The sequence below is a fragment of the Neoarius graeffei genome, chromosome 10 (genome assembly GCF_027579695.1).
Source record: "Neoarius graeffei isolate fNeoGra1 chromosome 10, fNeoGra1.pri, whole genome shotgun sequence".
In the NCBI taxonomy this organism is placed as follows: Eukaryota; Metazoa; Chordata; class Actinopteri; order Siluriformes; family Ariidae; genus Neoarius; species Neoarius graeffei.
In genome coordinates, this window is record NC_083578.1 from 67672379 (window position 1) to 67690711 (window position 18333).

Sequence of the window (18333 nt, forward strand, 5' to 3'; positions counted from 1 at the left end):
TTTCGTCACCCATCTCAGAACAGATGTGCTTCCATTTTTGCCAGTATTTCAGTCCGCACCATAAGAAGTGCAACAAACATCTGTCCGTGTCAAGAACACAAGGAAGTAGAATACGCCGTGCGTGTGCTCACTTTCTTGTGTCACATGTTGTGTGAACTTACAGCTGTAATTACAGTTGGACCAAATTTACTCCATTGTTCTTCCATATTCTTTTAATGTTTGTGTTTTTGATCAAGTTAAAGCAAGCTTTTGCTCTGTTTCTAATGACAAAACTGATCTCAGAAGGTCATTTCCTCAATGTTTTTGTGATGCACATCATACTAATTTCAAGGCTAGACAATCGATGCATGGATAATCAGAACAGGAGATGAACTGAGATCTAAAGATAGATGAATAAAAAGTGAATGGGACTTTTTATGGGTGACAAATTAAAGGGAAAAAACTGGTGGATTTGTTATTCTGTGAGGAACATTTATTATTGCCTCTCATGGTTTGGGTTCACTTCTACCATAAGAGGGAGGCGCCACTGCAAATCAATGCAAAGTTCTTCTGGCTGATCATTTGTGTACTTGGGTGTGGTCTCTTCCAAGAATACTCCGCCCCATCCATAGGAAGCAGGGGCTCATGGAATAGTTTGATGGGTATCAAAATATGAAAAATAATGTACCTCATATGGGATGGCCTTCACAGTCATCAAATCTCAACCCATTTGAATACCCATGAGAGATTTTGGAGTGACATGCAAGACAGCACTTTCCACCTTCATCATCAAAACACCAAATGAGTGAACATCTTTTGGGAGAATGGTGTTTATCATACCTATATAGCTCAAGTGACTTGTGGAATTTCTGCCAGTGCACAATGAACATGTTCTGGTGACTTGTGGTGACCCAACACCTTATTAGTATACTTTATGTTGGTTTTTCCTTTAATTTTTGGCCTGTTTGTTGGTATAAACATATAGTTGCAGTGCTGGCTGGAATAAATGGTCTGGCAGGTCTTTCAGGTAAAAAATATATGTTTAATATATACAGTATATAAACAATTGTCATTTTTGGCATGCACATAATATAATTAGTCAGTGCCTAAAAGCAGAGTTCCTGATGAGTGGATGAGCAAAATATTGACAAGGGCACAAAACCAACCTGAATAGAATAATAGTACTATAGCATATGAACCGTCGAATTGTGTAGTGTAGTGTATTTCACGTCAATAAATTGCTGCATTTGTCTTGTGAAAGTGATACCAATAATGAGAGACACATCGCAGTTACGAATACATATTCATTCCTTTCTTTGACACTGCATGCCATGCGCCAGAAACAACACCACGACATTTATTATGGTGTGACTCTGCTGGGTGCCTGTGGGACAGCAGTGAACCGGCACTTTCACTTGGCGTCATTATTATATAGTTATGATCGAATATCAAACTTGATATGTCAAACAGTTGTCTGGTTACATCTTTCATGCGTTGGCGCTCGGAGCGCAGCTGCAGATTGCAAAGCACACATACATCATTAGGACTAATTTGTACACACCTGTTACTGATTAGAGCTCCAGCACGTACAGATAAAGACTCTCAGTAACACACAGACTTTGCAAAAGTCTTGTATTTTGCATCGCTTTTCTGGTTTTGACCCTGTTTGTGTTTTTGGACTATGAGTATTGTATTACCTCTGATATCCCTTCTGTGCCTCGCTCGACCACTACCTGTTATTCGACTCTGCCTTTGTCTACATTCTGGATCTGTTTGCTTGCTTGCTTTCAGTAAAACTCTTCCTGCACTTACATCCGTCTATCACCCTTACATGACAGAAACTCTCAACTGTCCAACAAGCTAGTAGACTAATAAAACTATTTTAACTAGTTTGATATGAAACTGTTGTAAATATTTTCTGTAAAATGTATTAGTAAATAATCCCACATTAATTTTTTTTAACTAGAGGCCTATGCAATTCTGAGCTCATCCTTTTACGTCGACACCAATATTTGAACCGACGTTACAAAATCTGCTCCGTTCCTGGACAGCGTTCTCGACCACAGAGGATGACATCACAAACTGAGATGATGTAACGTGGCGCTTACATAGTCAGTATGCAGTGGCGCCACACTGTGACTGTGGATTCGCTACCTGAGGCTGGCACGCCAATTACATTCTTAAACACGCTCAAACTTGGTTAAACATATACATACACATGCAGACAGGCACCTCTATAGAATTCAGTCAAAGGCTGAGCCAAAAAGCAAATTAAAAATAACCGCTGGATTAAAACCATCTATCTTTTGTAAATAAAGATACAAATTTCGTTGTTTGGTAATCAAGTGTTTATGAGATATGTTGCCTTACACTTACAGTCGGGTTCCCTGTGCTGGTACACGTTTATCATACGTAAGTACATCGTACAGCCAAAGCCATCAAAAATCAGGTCAATGATGATTTCTGTAAGTATGGGGCTCTGCTCATTTAACATATGGCTTAAAGTGGGTTTTTTTGTTTTTTATGGTGTAAAACAAAGAGCAATTGCACCAACAATGGCCATAAGTAAAATCATATTAAGTAGAGGTAATGTAAATCAAAATGTAAATCACTGACAGTCATGTGAATACACTTGGTGAATCACCCATTAGATTTTGTGTGCACTGAGGATAGCTTAGGTGGTGTTTACATTAGACCGTATCCGTATCGTTTTCGTTGCAGATGCACTGTCCGTGCACATTAAAACGCCGGAAAACGACTCCACAGGCGGAACAGTTTGAATCCGCCAGGGCCCACGTATTCAACCCAGTACGTATCTGATCCGGTGCTGTGTAAACATTGAGGAACGAGGATACGCAGTGCTGAGCTCTAGCTGACGTCGTCATTGGACAATGTCACTGTGATATCCACCTTCCTGATTCACTGGCGTTGGTCATGCCACGTTGGTCATGTGAATGAGCAATACAGGAAGTGTGCTGAGGAAGTCATTAAGTGAATGAGCAATACAGGAGGTGTGTTGGTTACCGTAGCACTAAATAGTCTTGTTGTAATCGCAAAAAACGGCTGTTCTGCGAGGTGAAGAGTGTACTGAACACTGTTAGATCCTTCTAGCATAAACACGAAGGCCATACACGGTGTAAAAAAGGTGTCATTGTAGTACCAGTACCGCCGATAACAGACTGGCATACTTCATTTTTTACAACGACATCCTTCCACTTGCAAGTTGTGAGTGACTTGCGCATGCCCAATATGCACTGGGATCATGTGACGTGCCGTCTAATTAGTCATGTGATTAGCGTATCCGTGTATTGGCATTGCTGTGTGCACAGGGAACGGTTTTGTTGCGGGCACAGAAATTTTGTGTGTACGCGAATCGTTTTAAAAACGTTAATCTGATGATCCGCTGATTCGAAATAATGTAAACAAGGCCTTATTTAAGTTTCACTGACACATCCATTATACATCGTCATCGGTGATTGAGATGGCGCACAATGTCCAATCAAAGAACAACTTACATGAAGGAACAAATGACAGACTTGTAAGTTTAGTGTGGTTTGAATGAAAGAACTGGCCATTGGCAAGCACAGAGTTTCTGTTTACCATCACTAATACTATGCCCCATATGGACAGTCGAAAGTCACACTTGGAAGATCCCTGTGTCCAAAATTGCTCACTCGTTCACTACTCCCTACTCCCTATATAGGGAATTATTGTATAGAGGACTATATAGTGAGCTCATTGGTAAAATGAAAAAACGCTTTCGGACACTAGTCCGTCACGCTGGTATTTACGTCATTACTGTCGCACAATTAAAACGTGCCATATCAGCCGGCTGGTGGGTTTTCAAAATAATAAATACATGCATGTATTTCTGTGATAAATACATATTATACTGAGCGTATTTCCCACATCAATCAATACAAAGTACCTGCATCTTTCAGGGTTTTTTTTAATCAAGGCTGAATACTTTCTCCTTTGCCTCTACCTTTTATTAAATCAAATTTGAGATGTTTAATTTGATTTTTCAGGGTGACCGCAATGCATGATGGGATATAGTGCTTGGTTAGTGACCATCGGTTGTATACTACTTTTCGTGATGCATTGTGGGATACTTTGAGTTCACTACATAGGGTGTAATAATCCTCACTATCATTTCGGACAGCACTACAAAATGGCGTCCTCACTATATAGTGCCCTATATACTGAATAGGGAGCGATTTCGGACACAGAGGATTGCTCTGGATAATTACAGTTTTGCTGTGATGGTGGAGGACTACAATCACCACGATAACTTTAGGACTGCAGTTGTCATGAACAGTGTTGCACTCAAGTCTCCATCAATGAACAGTTTATAACTTCAACAAAATGGACTTCATGTTAAAACTGGAATGAATTTCCTGGTTACACAGTTATACTTTGAGACCATATAGGACACAGTTATAGAAGCAAGTTATGTATAATCACGCTATCTGTTATCACCCAGATGAGGATGGGTTCCCTTTTGAGTCTGGTTCCTCTCAAGGTTTCTTCCTCATGTCGTCTGAGGGAGGTTTTCCTTGCCACCATCGGCACAGGCTTGCTCATTGGGGATAGATAAATAAATTTTCTCATCTCATCTCATTATCTCTAGCCGCTTTATCCTTCTACAGGGTGGCAGGCAAGCTGGAGCCTATCCCAGCTGACTACGGGTGAAAGGCGGGGTACACCCTGGACAAGTCGCCAGGTCATCACAGGGCTGACACATAGACACAGACAACCATTCACACTCACATCTATGGTCAATTTAAAGTCACCAGTTAACCTAACCTGCATGTCTTTGGACTGTGGGGGAAACCGGAGCACCCGGAGGAAACCCACGCGGACACGGGGAGAACATGCAAACTCCACACAGAAAGGCCCTCGCCAGCCACGGGGCTCGAACCCGGACCTTCTTGCTGTGAGGCGACAGTGCTAACCACTACACCACCGTGCCATTTTATTTATATATATATATATATATATATATATATATATATATATATATATTAGGGATAAAATTAGCTCATATGTTTAAAGTATTTAATTTTCTGTAAAGCTGTTTTGCGACAATGTCTGTTGTTAAAAACGCTATACAAATAAACTTGACTTGACTTGATACTTCTTGGAAAAGACACAACATGTTTTGAAACACAATTTAACTAGAAGGGCACTCGGAGAGCGCAGATCTCCACCAAGGATAATAGTTGACTCTGTTCTATGATATACAAATCTGCAACTCACTTCACTTTCTATGTCTGGATATGTTTCCAAAACTATTAGAATTATGTGCCTACATATGTATCCTGGTACCCATGAATGTGGATTGTGATATGGAGTCTAATGTTTCTACATTGATTATGGGTTTGTTTGATTTTTTCTTCATTACCAAACTTTATTGCAATCTACTGGATTTTAAGATGTATGGCATTTTTGAGCGAAGACTTCTGCCAAGGTCAAATGATGTATCTTGCAACATTAGTAAAAGTGAAAATAAATTCATGGATCTGCCCCGTGACTTGGATACAACATTTAATGGGTTCTTCCTTGGCCCATGCTACATCAGTCCACCAAGTTTCATGGAAATCGGGTCAGTATGTTTTGAGCAATCCTGCTTACAGCAGACAAACAAACCACACCAAAAACATAACCTTCTTGGCAGAAACACTAATTCTGTTGCCTATTTGTCTTTCAGTTGGTGTTTTACTATGTGTATACTTAATCGCATATTAGCCATCCCATTCAGTACCATCACCAGCCATCACTGTACATCCATCCATCCATCCATTATCTGTAGCCACTTATCCTGTTCTACAGGGTCGCAGGCAAGCTGGAGCCTATCCCAGATGACTATGGGTGAGAGGTGGGGTACACTCTGGACAAGTTGCCAGGTCATCGCAGAGCTGACATACAGAGACAAACAATCATTCACACTCACATTCACACCTACGGTCAATTTAGAGTCACCAGTTAACCTAACCTGCATGTCTTTGGACTGTGGGGGAAGCCGGAGCACCCGGAGGAAACCCACGCAGACACGGGGAGAACATGCAAACTCCACACAGAAAGGCCCTCGCCGGTTGCTGGGCTCGAACCCAGAACCTTCTTGCTGTGAGGCGACAGTGCTAACCACTACACCACCGTGCTGCCTCATCACTGTACAGAACACACTCAATGGTTAAAAACACAGAATTATTTTGGCCATGTGGGGTAATATCACTTTTTTTTCCATTAAAAAGCCTCTGTGTAGAGGAACAGAACCAGTACAATTTTTCACAGTGAATTGTTGGAACAAACACTTGTAGACATGGCAGGTCTTCAGATGGATTCAGATGAGTAGCCAGTGTTTAAGTGCTGCCTGATAAACTGATAAGGGAGCTAAAGCCTGCAGGTGTAGATCAGAGCAGGAATTCCCAGTGAGCCTCTTTTAGGACTATTATCTCTCTCTCTCTGTCTCTCTGTCCTCAGACTCTGCTGAGAGAAAAAGCCAAGGATGGTGGGACTGCTCCAGGATGTTTTTTTTTTTTTTTACTCTTTTTGATTTTTTTTTACTCTTTTTGAGAAGAGAGAACCAGAGATGAGAAGAGGAGAGGTTTTCAGCCAGTGCTGGTCTAGTTTTGCAGTTAACCTTAACCTTCTCATGTATCCATTAGTTTGACAAAGACGTGAGTATGTCTTACTTATGTCATACATGTTATCATTCATACAGATGACTGGCTGATGGCATGAATGAGCAGGTGTTTCTAATAAAGTGACCGGTGAGTGTCTATACAGTACATACATCACATTACCAGTGAGTCACTGAATCAGTCTTCATTTTCTATTAAAAAATATTTATAACCTTCATACAGTGTTTAATAGCGGTCATGTAAACAAGAACACTTGCCTGAATTGCCATGGTGCCAGACTGACCCCAAGCTCCTGACATTATCAGCTCCTCTGTTCCAAAACAGTAGGTCTTTTGGAGCAGAACCAATTTTGCTGGCCAAGAACCATTTTTATTCATAAAGGGAGAGCACAGAAAGGTTCAAGGTCTTGGCACTGGTTCCGGGACTAATATCAGCACCTTGTCGGCGAGAAAGCACTTTAGAGCAAACTGTACATGTTCAGCTACAGGTTCTGCCTGAACCGACAGTACATGGTTTGAATTAATATGAGAAAAGCTCAAGGCCCTCATCAACACCCTTCGATACACACACACACACACACACACACACACACACACACACACACACACACACAGTTGTACACAACAGAGGTATTCAGATACTCTGTCTTCGTTAATGTCTTTGATGGATTAATCACCTAACAGCCGATCAATTACAGGATAATGGGTGAGCGGAGGTCTGTTAGACATTAATCCTCCCTCCCAGACAGCTTTCAGCAGTTTAAAAGTAGCTGAAACTCAACACAAATGCACACACACACATCCACACAGAGGGCCACACAGCCCAGCATCGCTCCCATGAGGCCTGACCTCTCACCTTTAGCCATCAGCAATTCCCACAAATAACCACACGGTAATAATACTCCAACTGCACAGTGCCTACACACACACACACACACACACACACACACACGCACGCACACACACAGAGTCTCAAGGGAGGGCTACTCTAATTAATCAGACAGGAATAGGATCAGAGAAGCAATAGGAGCCGGAAGCTTTTTAGTACTGGAGCCAATAACTAAATGCTCCGAAATAACCATTAACTCAGTCGTAGAACCTATTGTGAAAAACAGTTGACTTGTCATGACACGTTAAATAAAAGGGAGATTTTAAAAAAGACAACAAAGAGATAAACTGAGAACGGGACAGAAAGAGATAAAGAGAGAGAGACATATGGAGAAAAGAAAGCAGCCCTGTTGGGCAATTAGACAGATAAGGAGCAGAGGATGTGAGGACACGAGATAAATAGGTTTTAATCAGAGGTTTTGAAAACGGAAAAAAGGAAAATGCACCCTGATACTCAAAGGCCTGAAATTAGTTAACTTCACCACAAGCTCTTTTGTGCAAGTTACCAAACATAATTAGCTGTCTAATTCTCTCTCTCTCTCTCTACCATTCTATTCCTGTCTCTCGCTCTCTCGTTCTGCGTCGGCTTCCTGCTGGTAGAGTGATTAGTAAATCACCATCATGAGCGCGCTGTAAATGCAGTCTAATTACACTACACCATTCTTGAGCACTGGCAGCAGACCTCGGCTGCAGACTGCAGCATAACACTCCCTTCCACGTGAAATCTGTCATAATATATACGGCATGGTGATAATAAAAATGATTAAGGAGAGGAATTTTTGAGCTGTTGATAAGCATGCACAAAACTTTTTTTTCCCTATTTTTTGAGAATATGTATATCAGAGCTGTGGGTGTCTGTAGATACACAATCCTGAACTAATAATGACATCCTCACAGTAAGAGAATGGCCTCACATGCCCCTTTTCCACCAAAGCAGTTCCAGGGCTGGTTCGGAGCCAGTGCTTAGTTTGGAACCGGGTTTTCTGTTTCCACTGACAAAGAACTGGCTCTGAGGCCAGAAAAACCGGTTCCAGGCTAGCACCAACACTTTGCTGGGTCAAAGGAAAGAACCGCTTACGTCAGCGGGGGGGGCGGAGTTGTTAAGACCAACAACAATAACAAGACCGCAAAAGATCGCCATTTTTAAGCGACGAGAAGCAGCAGCTGTACAAACGTGAAGTCAGCCATTATTATTATTGTTGTTGTTGTTGTTGTTGCTGCTTCTTCCGTGTTGTTTTTGCTTCAATATTCGCGCCAAGGTTTATGCAAACGTAGCGACGTAACTGACGTATACAGCGACGTAACTGACGTATACAGCGACGTAACTGACGTATACAGCGATGTAATGACATGGCTTCCCTTAGCACCGCGAGCTATGGAAAAGCAAACTGGTTCTCAGCTGGCTCGCAAGTTGAACGAGTTGTGAGCCAGCACCAGCACTGGCCCCGAACCAGCCCTGGAACTGATTTGGTGGAAAAGGGGTAACATAAATCTTCCACTGGCAAGTTATATATACAAATAAAGGCAAAATTGTAACTGCATTGGTCAACATTGTATATGTTCACAGATTAAAATATGTCATAGGATTGGATCAGAAAATACAATACATCAAATCTGACATTCAGGCTTGTATTATTTCTAATCCCAATATGAATATCAAGCTACATTCACACTAGCCAGTGACAAGTTGCTCGTAGTTTGTCTCTTGTGGGCTTGGAGAGAGCTCTACTATACTATGGGTGTATTGTTGTCTACAGACGTTTTTAGCTCAGATGAGAAAAGGTAGTGGGCAAAATGCAGCTACCAGCACATATCCCAGTTTACTCCGCCATATGATGACATTTGTCTTTAAAATTAATTTAAAATGAATTCTAGTCTTTTCATAAAGTGAAAAAAAGTGTGAAAATGTTGTTTGATATGTTAGGTGCCAGGCTTCTGATTAGACTTGTTAGCAGATTAGTTGTACAGCTACATAACTTTACTATCTACATTTATTCTATCCACATTCACTGGATATGAGCAATCGCACGCTCTGATTGGCTACTCCAGCTCATATACCGTGAGTAGATAAAAACAAAATGGTGGAGTGCATCAAGTCAGATATATCACTTTATCAAGTATTTAAAAGAAACAGAAATAGCTAAAAGAATATAGTCGTCCCCCCCCCCAGTATCTTCTGTTCCAAACTCATTAGAGCGTTCACAAAGTTTCGGGACGGACGCACGCACGGACACATGCACGCACGGACAGACGCACGGACAGACGGACAACCCGAAAACATAATGCCTCCTGCACCTTATGGTGGCGGAGGCATAAAAATACAAAAGCAACAAAATATGGAAGGAAAGTATTTGATGGTAAGAACATATTTTTTATTTTTCAAGAATTATTATTATTATTATAGTGTTTTTCACAAATTGCTACAGTCATTTCACCGGTTTGTTTACATTCTAAGCGGAAATGATTTTGTCAGACGTTTTTGTATAAAGTTTTTATTTATCGAATTTGCAAAAAATTAAAATGCTCTGTTTCTCAAAATCCAGTGAATGTGGACAGAATAAATCAGTTATTCCACTCGATCTCGTCATACATGACTTATAGCCAACTCGGTGCCATGTGCCTCATCAGGTATCAGCTCATGTACAACTCGATTTCGTGGAATCTAAATTCGTTAAATATTCACCAGAAGCACCACCATACGCCTATATAACTATAGGTGGCTTTCTGTTGTAGTGTTGCGCAAAATAGAAGCGATTTTTTTTTTAAGTCAACCAAACACAATTATGAATGGTCTGTGTTTACACTATGTGATGCTATGTGATTAAAGCTGGGTTTTGTCCTCTCACGATAGTTATTCCAATTAAACATGGCGACGAATCCGCAAGACATGATAAGTGTTGGCACGGTGATTTTCTTTGGTTTTATTCCTCTTCGTGTCATGTCATGTGACCTAAATGAGAAAAATATGTTTCCTTTTCAATTTTGCGAAATATTGCTTTGTCAAATTGTCTGAAAACCACCTCATGTGAGCATAAACAACTTTGCGATATTTGAGTTTTTTCATAATTCACAAGTTTCCATTACTTGTTTCGTAGTTCGCAATTTCAAATTCCGCATTAAGAAGGTTAATGGAAACCTGCCTTATTAAGCTTCTTCTAACTAGTTAAAAACAAGTGAAATAATGCACTAATTAGTGTGAAGATTGGTTGTTTGATATGGTGATTTAATGAAGGATATGTTCTGTTTTCCTTATTTTTCATGTTGCATTATCAGATTATCAAAGCAAAATAACTGTACGAGCTGCAAACACACACCAGAGACACCAATATCCTCTAATACTTCCTTCTTAGCTTTATTTTTCTTTGTAATGTCTTTATACACATTGAATGAGAGGTTGTATATGACAGGCTAAGATGAAAACATATATAAGTATTATATGTTTTCTTCCATTTTTTTCGAGTCAAGCAATACAAACGCCTGTCGGAACTAAAGGTCTGAGGGGGAGATGATAAAATGTTGGCCCACATCCACCATCCAGTCGGCCCGAGGAATCGTTCATGTTCTATTCAATTGTTTGGATTTGCCACTTTAACGCATCACACCTAATTTGCATAAAGTTGAGAAAATCTCAACTCACACGTCCATTGTTGTGCTGTCGCACTGACACACTGCTGTCACTGAAATTGCGGCTCTGTACATAGAAAATGAATAGTCGTTTGTTGCTTTGTCACCCGCTGGTGTGAACGGAGGTTCAGCTGTAAGTGGCAAAAAGTTGCGACGTTCTGAATAATACCAGTCAGATGCCATCATAAAGCCTTTAATTATAATGTAAACCTGTTTCAGTGGAGTGCAGCCCACTCCTGTAAATGGCAGCATGCCCTAATAAACCTGACATAAGATTTGTACAGCGTCTGTAAATAGCTACTTGAGGAAGATGGAGTGGCAACATGGTTTCCAACCAAACTTTTTTGAAGAGACTGACTATTACCTGTTGAATTACCCATTAAATAGCAAAGACAAACTTATACAGTTCATCCCTTACTGTTATAATCAGTCTGAACAGTAAGCTTCGGGTTAATTAGCATCATGGGAGTTCTGCCAAGTTCTGCCAGTCTGGTCATCTATATCAGGGTGACCAAACGTCCTCTTTTGCCTGGACATGTCCACTTTTTACGTCCTGTCCGGGGCGTCCGGGGGGGGGGGTTATAAATTCATGAAAATGTCTGGTTTTCATGGGACCATTAAGTGTGTACTTAAATTGACTGGGGCTTTGCACAGAATACTATGGTACTTTGTTGCGTGACGTAATTCACGAGAGGCTGCCTTGTGGGCGGCTCTGTGACGCACACACACAGAGGGAGCAGAGCAGACAGCAGAGCAGCATTGCACACAAAATGCCGACGCGAGAGTGCAGCTTCACAGATGAACTGCAAAAAAATTTCCCACGTACCGTCCCGGTCGGGACAAGTGGGAGGCTGAGTGCACCATGTTCAAAGCTGGCACATACGGTATGTTTCAGTGTCTAATAAAGGTGCTGGAGATCTCAAAGCTCACATGGACACCAAAAAACAAAAAAAGCTGTGTGAGGTGAGAGTTCTTCTGCAAAGTTGACTGAGTTCTACTTTGTTAGATCTGGGAAAACAGAGGATGCTGTAAACGCAGCGGAAGTGGCCTGCAGGTGCACCAGAAGTGGACCAAATATTTTGAGAAGGCAAAAAGCATTGCATGTTACTCAGAGCTACTGAAGATTGCACAGTTTGTCTTTGCAGTTCCCTCTCACAGTGCAAATGTTGAGAAGGTTTTCTCACTGATGCAGAGCCAGTGGACCAGGGAGAGGAACCAGCTGTCTGTTGAGTCACTGACGGGGATTCTAGTATAAGTGCAATACAATTTCAAAGACATTTCTTGCAAAGACTTTTATGCTTATTTGTTGAGCAACCGAAAACTGCTAGGAAAGATCAGCTCTACAGCAAAATATGGATGGGCAGACAAGGAGGATGAAGAAGAAAAGAATGATGAAGAAGAAAAGCAGGATGAAGAAGACAACTAAAGATTAAAAGTATAGATCCTTTTTGTTTGTTGAGTTAGTATCTTTGTGAGACTGTTTTATTATTTATCTTTTTACATTGAAAAGGTATTAAGAGATGTTTTGTTGAAGCTGGATTTTCTAACACAGAAGAGGTCATATTTAGAACATTATTTCATTTTATTTATTTATTTATTTATTTATTTATTTGAAAAGAGAGTTATCATTTTGTTACAGATTTTATTTTATTTTATTTTATTACAGAAGTTCTTTTTGTACCATTGAGGCATAATAAAGCATGTTCATTAACCTCTGAGAAGCCTGTCTGAATTTGTGTCTCGAGGCCGGGCCGAGTGTCCTCTTTTTTGGAAATCAAAATATGGTCATCCGAATCTATATTTTGACTCACAAAAGTGCATATTCCCATTTGACTATTAAAGAATACTTATCAGAACCATCAATGTTTCATGTCAGTAATTTAAATGGGACTAGGTATAAATTTATCCATGTTTCTCAGGGACAGATCCAGACCAAGGATCTGACAGATGCACATTTGCAGAAATATTTTCACTAATTTTACCAGATCGGGGCAGCACAGTGGTGTGGTGGTTAGCGCTGTCGCCTCACAGCAAGAAGTTTCTGAGTTCGAGCCCAGTTGCCGATGAGGGCCTTTCTGTGTGGAGTTTGCATGTACTCTCCATGTCTGCGTGGGTTTCCTCCGGGTGCTCCGGTTCCCCCCACAGTCCAAAGACATGCAGGTTAGGCTAATTGGTGGCTCTAAATTAACCGTAGGTGTGAATGTGAGTGTGAATGGTGGTTTGTCTCTGTGTGTCAGCCCTGCGATGATCTGGAGACTTGTCCAGGGTGTACCCTGCCTCTCACCCAACGGCAGCTGGGATAGGCTCCAGCTTGCTCGCAACCCTGCACAGGATAAGTGGTTACGGATAATGGATGGATGGATGGATAATTTTACCAGATCGCTATGGATTTTTGTTTGTAAGATATGCTAATACACATTATCAAGTCAACACACCATGTATAACGATGCTTCATTTATTACTAACATACTGTTTGAGCAATGTTTTTAAGCAATGTAAGTTTGAAACTTTGTCCCTCTATCAACATGCTCAAGAGACACATGTACATGCATATCATTATTAGCTAAGCATTCATAATACTGATATTATAAACTCTTATAAAGCTTACCGCTTCTTGTCTTTCTTGATAAAAATGTTCAAAGTTTCAGTGTTTTCATTGTGTGCAGCATGGTGGTCCGATGGTTAGCACTGTCGCCTCACAGCAAGAAGGTTCTGGGTTCAAGCCAGTCGCCGGCGAGGGCCTTTCTGTGTGGAGTTTGCATGTTCTACCCGTGTCTGCGTGGGTTTCCTCCGGGCACTCCGGTTTCCCCCACAGTCCAAAGACATGCAGGTTAGGCTAACTGGTGGCTCTAAATTGACCGTAGGTGTGAATGTGAGTGTGAATGGTTGTTTGTCTCTGTGTGTCAGCCCTGCGATGATCTGGTGACTTGTCCAGGGTGTACCCCGCCTCTCGCCCATAGTCAGCTGGGATAGTCTCCAGCTTGCCCGCGGCCCTGCACAGCATAAGCGGTTATGGATAATGGATGGATGGATGTTTTCACCACCATTGTCACTGATTGTTCTGTTGTTGCTGCATGATCAAGCTAGCGGTAGAATGACCTCTTTCTGGAGCATTTTATTGGCTTGACCTAGACTCTTTGTCTCAGGTCACGCAATTCAAAGCATGGTGAGAATACAGATAATTAGGTCAGGTATAAGCATCACCACTTGGCACAGGTGGTCGGATCCTGAACCGTTGGTCTGTTGGCTGAGCGTGGCTATAGCCCATGTAGCCAGCTAGCAGTAAAGTAAAGAAACGCCCTGTGACTGATGCCAAGTGGTGCATTTATGTTTCTGACCAATGCACGTGCATTGGTTGCATCAGTCTGGATCCCTCCCTGTTTCTTCAAAATACTCATATATTTTATTCCCATGTAGTCATAAACTAGAAAGTCTGTTGAATTCTTCATTTACCTCAATTCGTATTAATTCTATGCTACCAACCTGTTCATGTATGCGCAGTCTGTCATTCTGGTATCCAGCTTACTGTATTTATTGTATATAATTGGTAATAAATTTTACAACTATACCACAACTAAAATAATGTTATTGTTACATAATTACATTGTGAAATGCCTTTCTTAGGCATGTAACTCCATGTGAATATGTTATTCGTATTAAAATAACAATAATGTAATGAACGCAAATGAACAGGTAACGTATTCTAAAAGGGTACAAATACAGATACGAATAGCATGCACACTTATTTTTAAATAAAGCTTACCACAAAGCTTTCACGGAGCATTTGATGGAGATTAGAGTTGTGCATTGAGACTGAGATCACAAGATATTCAACAACAAAAAAAGCCACACAAGCAGTAGGTTTTTGCTTTCATGAAGGTGCTGGTGAGAGATCACGTTCATAAGGTGAAGCATGATGCATTTACTGCATCCTTAGTAACTACCGTTGTTTAGATTAGGCTGTTCGTTTTGGGAAATAGCCAAGCCAACTAAAATTCTTTGAAAATATTTTAAGCAGGTGCAAACAGAAATAACTATACAACAGGTTTAAAGAAAAAAAAAGAAGCAGTCCTGCGCATATCTCTGTGTGAGACCAATTATGAACTCGAGGAATGTAGTCAAAGTCAGAGTTCACACACCCTACTGACAGTGTTTGCATTTCTACCTCTGGTTTTCTTTTCCCAGTGTTTTACATTTAGGCTATACCTACTTTGAGTTTAAATCCAAATATAGATACAGGTATGGTATTTGGAGCACTAAACGGATATAGATAGATAGATAGATAGATAGATAGATAGATAGATAGATAGATAGATAGATAGATAGATAGATAGATAGATAGATAGATAGATAGATAGATAGATAGCGTCACTGCGTTACACTCGATCTCATTACTAAACTCGTGAAGTGATTGAAGTAAGGATTAGTCAGTATTTTGATTCCAGTATGTTGAATCATGTGGATGCAACGACTCATCAAAACTTCATACAGAAACAGTCATCATCCTGGCTGAGATTAGTCAAAGTAAAAAAAAAAAAAACACTGAAATATTTCACGATCAGAGAGATGACTCATTTACTTATGGTAGCCATTGGTGAGATCAGTGTAGCAAAGGTCTGTATCGTGATAGCATTTAACAAACTATGTTGTGCAGCCCTCGCATACAATTTCAGTTAATCTGTATGTAAGGACAGGAGGAGTTGAGTACTTTGACATCAAGAATCTACCAGCATTTCAGTGAACACCTATTTCTCTGCGCTAACACAGCTCGGATTCAATACGTCGCATCTCGATGAGTATTTCATTTCACCAGCATCAAAACATTCAGCGACAATTTCAGTCAATATGTGCAATAAGTGTGTGGAGAGAGAAAGAGAGAGAGAGAGAGAGAGAGAGAGAGTGTATGTTTGGCCCTGTAATTATTTGTTCTGTCCATCTGTTACACAGCAGAATTTAATTGCACACTCACAAAAAAAAAAAAAACAAGCATATTACCACATACAGTATGTGTCTCGCTTGACTTATGGACTTAGTTTAATGCTGCTGAAACTAAAAGTGTACATTTTGCACTGCAGGCTACTATAAACTAATGCCTATCACATAAATGACCCAAAACTAGCAGCTGTTCCCGTGGTGTTGAATATCTTCCATTACTCATGTCCTATCTCAAGCTGCCTCTTGAGACGCAATTTTCACAGGCTTTTAAAAAATTATTAGTGCGATAGCCTATATCTTTCAAAAACTTCACTCTGTAAATTAGAAGTCTGTACGCGTGTCTCATAATGCTCTAGAGTTGTTAAGTGCAGCGCGAGACAAGTGATGCCTGATGACGGAGACGAGGGATTTCAAGAGGATAAGAGGAACTGCAGCATTCAAGAAAGCAGCAAACGCCCCAGCATCGAGTTAACATGTGTAGTGCTGAATTAACACCTACAGCTGTGGTGCATTCACTTGTATGGTGGGAAGTGAACACATCCGATGCACATTATGATGCACATTATGATGCAAATGTGCACTATTTGTGTTAACAGGACACCGTAGCTGTTAATTTAACACTGTAACAGCCCATTTAATGGCCTAGATTTTAATTACCCATTCATTAATTGCTAATAGATGCTTAATTAAGTTGTTTTGCTCAGCACTGTAAGATGTATAGTGTAGGATGCAAGCCTAAGAGTTACGTATTAATTCACTGTCATCGATTTCAACCTAGCAAAGCATATGTTATGTTATGTTAGTACACTTACCGTATCATTCAGTAATTAGAATATTACACGTTGTCCTAACACTGTAGCCACTGCACCCTTGTCATTTCAGGACACGTACTGTATAATTAAGTTGGTGTAACAGCTACTGCTTGAAACCTGCATGTGTTCATTCAGCAGTGTCTTCATTCGACATGTTATCTGCGGATGTTATTTTATAAGGATTCATTCTGGGCTGAGACAGTTCATTCGACACCATATAAGGTGTTAATGGGGTCATGCAGATAGATGTTAGTGATTTCATGACTACAGTACATTCCACATCACATCACATCACACTCAATTAGCTCGTGGTGTAATCTTTCATGTTCTGATTTATAAGCTGATTTGTCACCACGATGCTTCTGTTCTTCAGAGGATTTATTTCAGCTGCATGAAGTTTCACCGATGCACGACGGAAGATGTAGGGTCTGTCGGCTTTAAGTAGTGCTTTTATGTCAAAGTGTTGTTTTATACAGGGTGGAGCATAAGCTTCCATACATGGAGAGGGGGGGATTCATATGTTTATTTATTTATTTATTTATCACCTTTAAGGATGCATTTGTGAAGAGAAGAATGAATTGAAATCATAGATCTGTGCAGAAAGAAAATGATGGCAACCATGTGAAATATATCCATATCTATTTATCTATCTATATGTATGTATGTATGTGTGTGTGTGTGTGTGTGTGTGTGTTTCACATGGTTGCCATATATATATATCAAAGTGTCTTTTATGTCAAAGTGTTGTTTTATACAGGGTGGAGCATAAGCTTCCATACATGGGGGGGGGGGGGGATTCATATATTTATTTATTTATTTATTTATTTATCACCTTTAAGGATGCATTTGTGAAGAGAAGAATGAATTGAAATCATAGATCTGTGCAGAAAGAAAATTATGGCAACCATGTGAAATACATCCATATCTATCTCTCTATCTATATGTGTGTGTGTGTGTGTGTGTTTCATATGGTTGCCATATATATATATATATATATATATATATATATATATATATATATATATATATGTGTGTGTGTGTGTGTGTGTGTGTGTGATGTTCTTGCAAGTTGCAGCACACCATCTGATTGAGAAATTACAAATGAAAAGGTTGTTGTTACCTGTTGGCCCGGTGCTTTTGTTTATTCCAGGGAAAAGCCCGCTGTTCTCATTGCTGTTCCTTTACCGGACAGAACGCGCGCGCTCGTATCCTCTGTGACGGGCCATGCACGCCGCCGCGCGCGCGCTTCACGAGCTCCGGTCCCTCTGAACCCGACCCCGCGGTGCTACAATTACAAGTACAAATTACGCACCAGCCAAATCAGGCGCAGCTGAATAGCGTCCGGTCAAAACCATCCAGAGAAAGTCCGAGCCGGGTTTCAAAGTTGCGCGTGAGCGCCGCGTCCTGCTCCGCTCTACCTCTCCATGTCCCCGCGCGCGCGCCGCACCAAAC

At 40.7% G+C, this 18333-nt stretch overlaps 1 protein-coding gene across 1 annotated transcript in view; it reads right to left on the minus strand.

The window, feature by feature from the left end:
- The window catches only part of tafa3b (TAFA chemokine like family member 3b), a 279367-nt gene extending 261279 nt beyond the window's left edge, over window positions 1–18088 (minus strand). The window contains exon 1 of the mRNA XM_060930866.1: window positions 18002–18088. The gene's annotated coding sequence lies outside the window, so the exon portion shown is untranslated. The remainder of the gene's footprint in view (window positions 1–18001) is intronic.
- Between the last annotated feature and the right edge of the window lie 245 nt (window positions 18089–18333).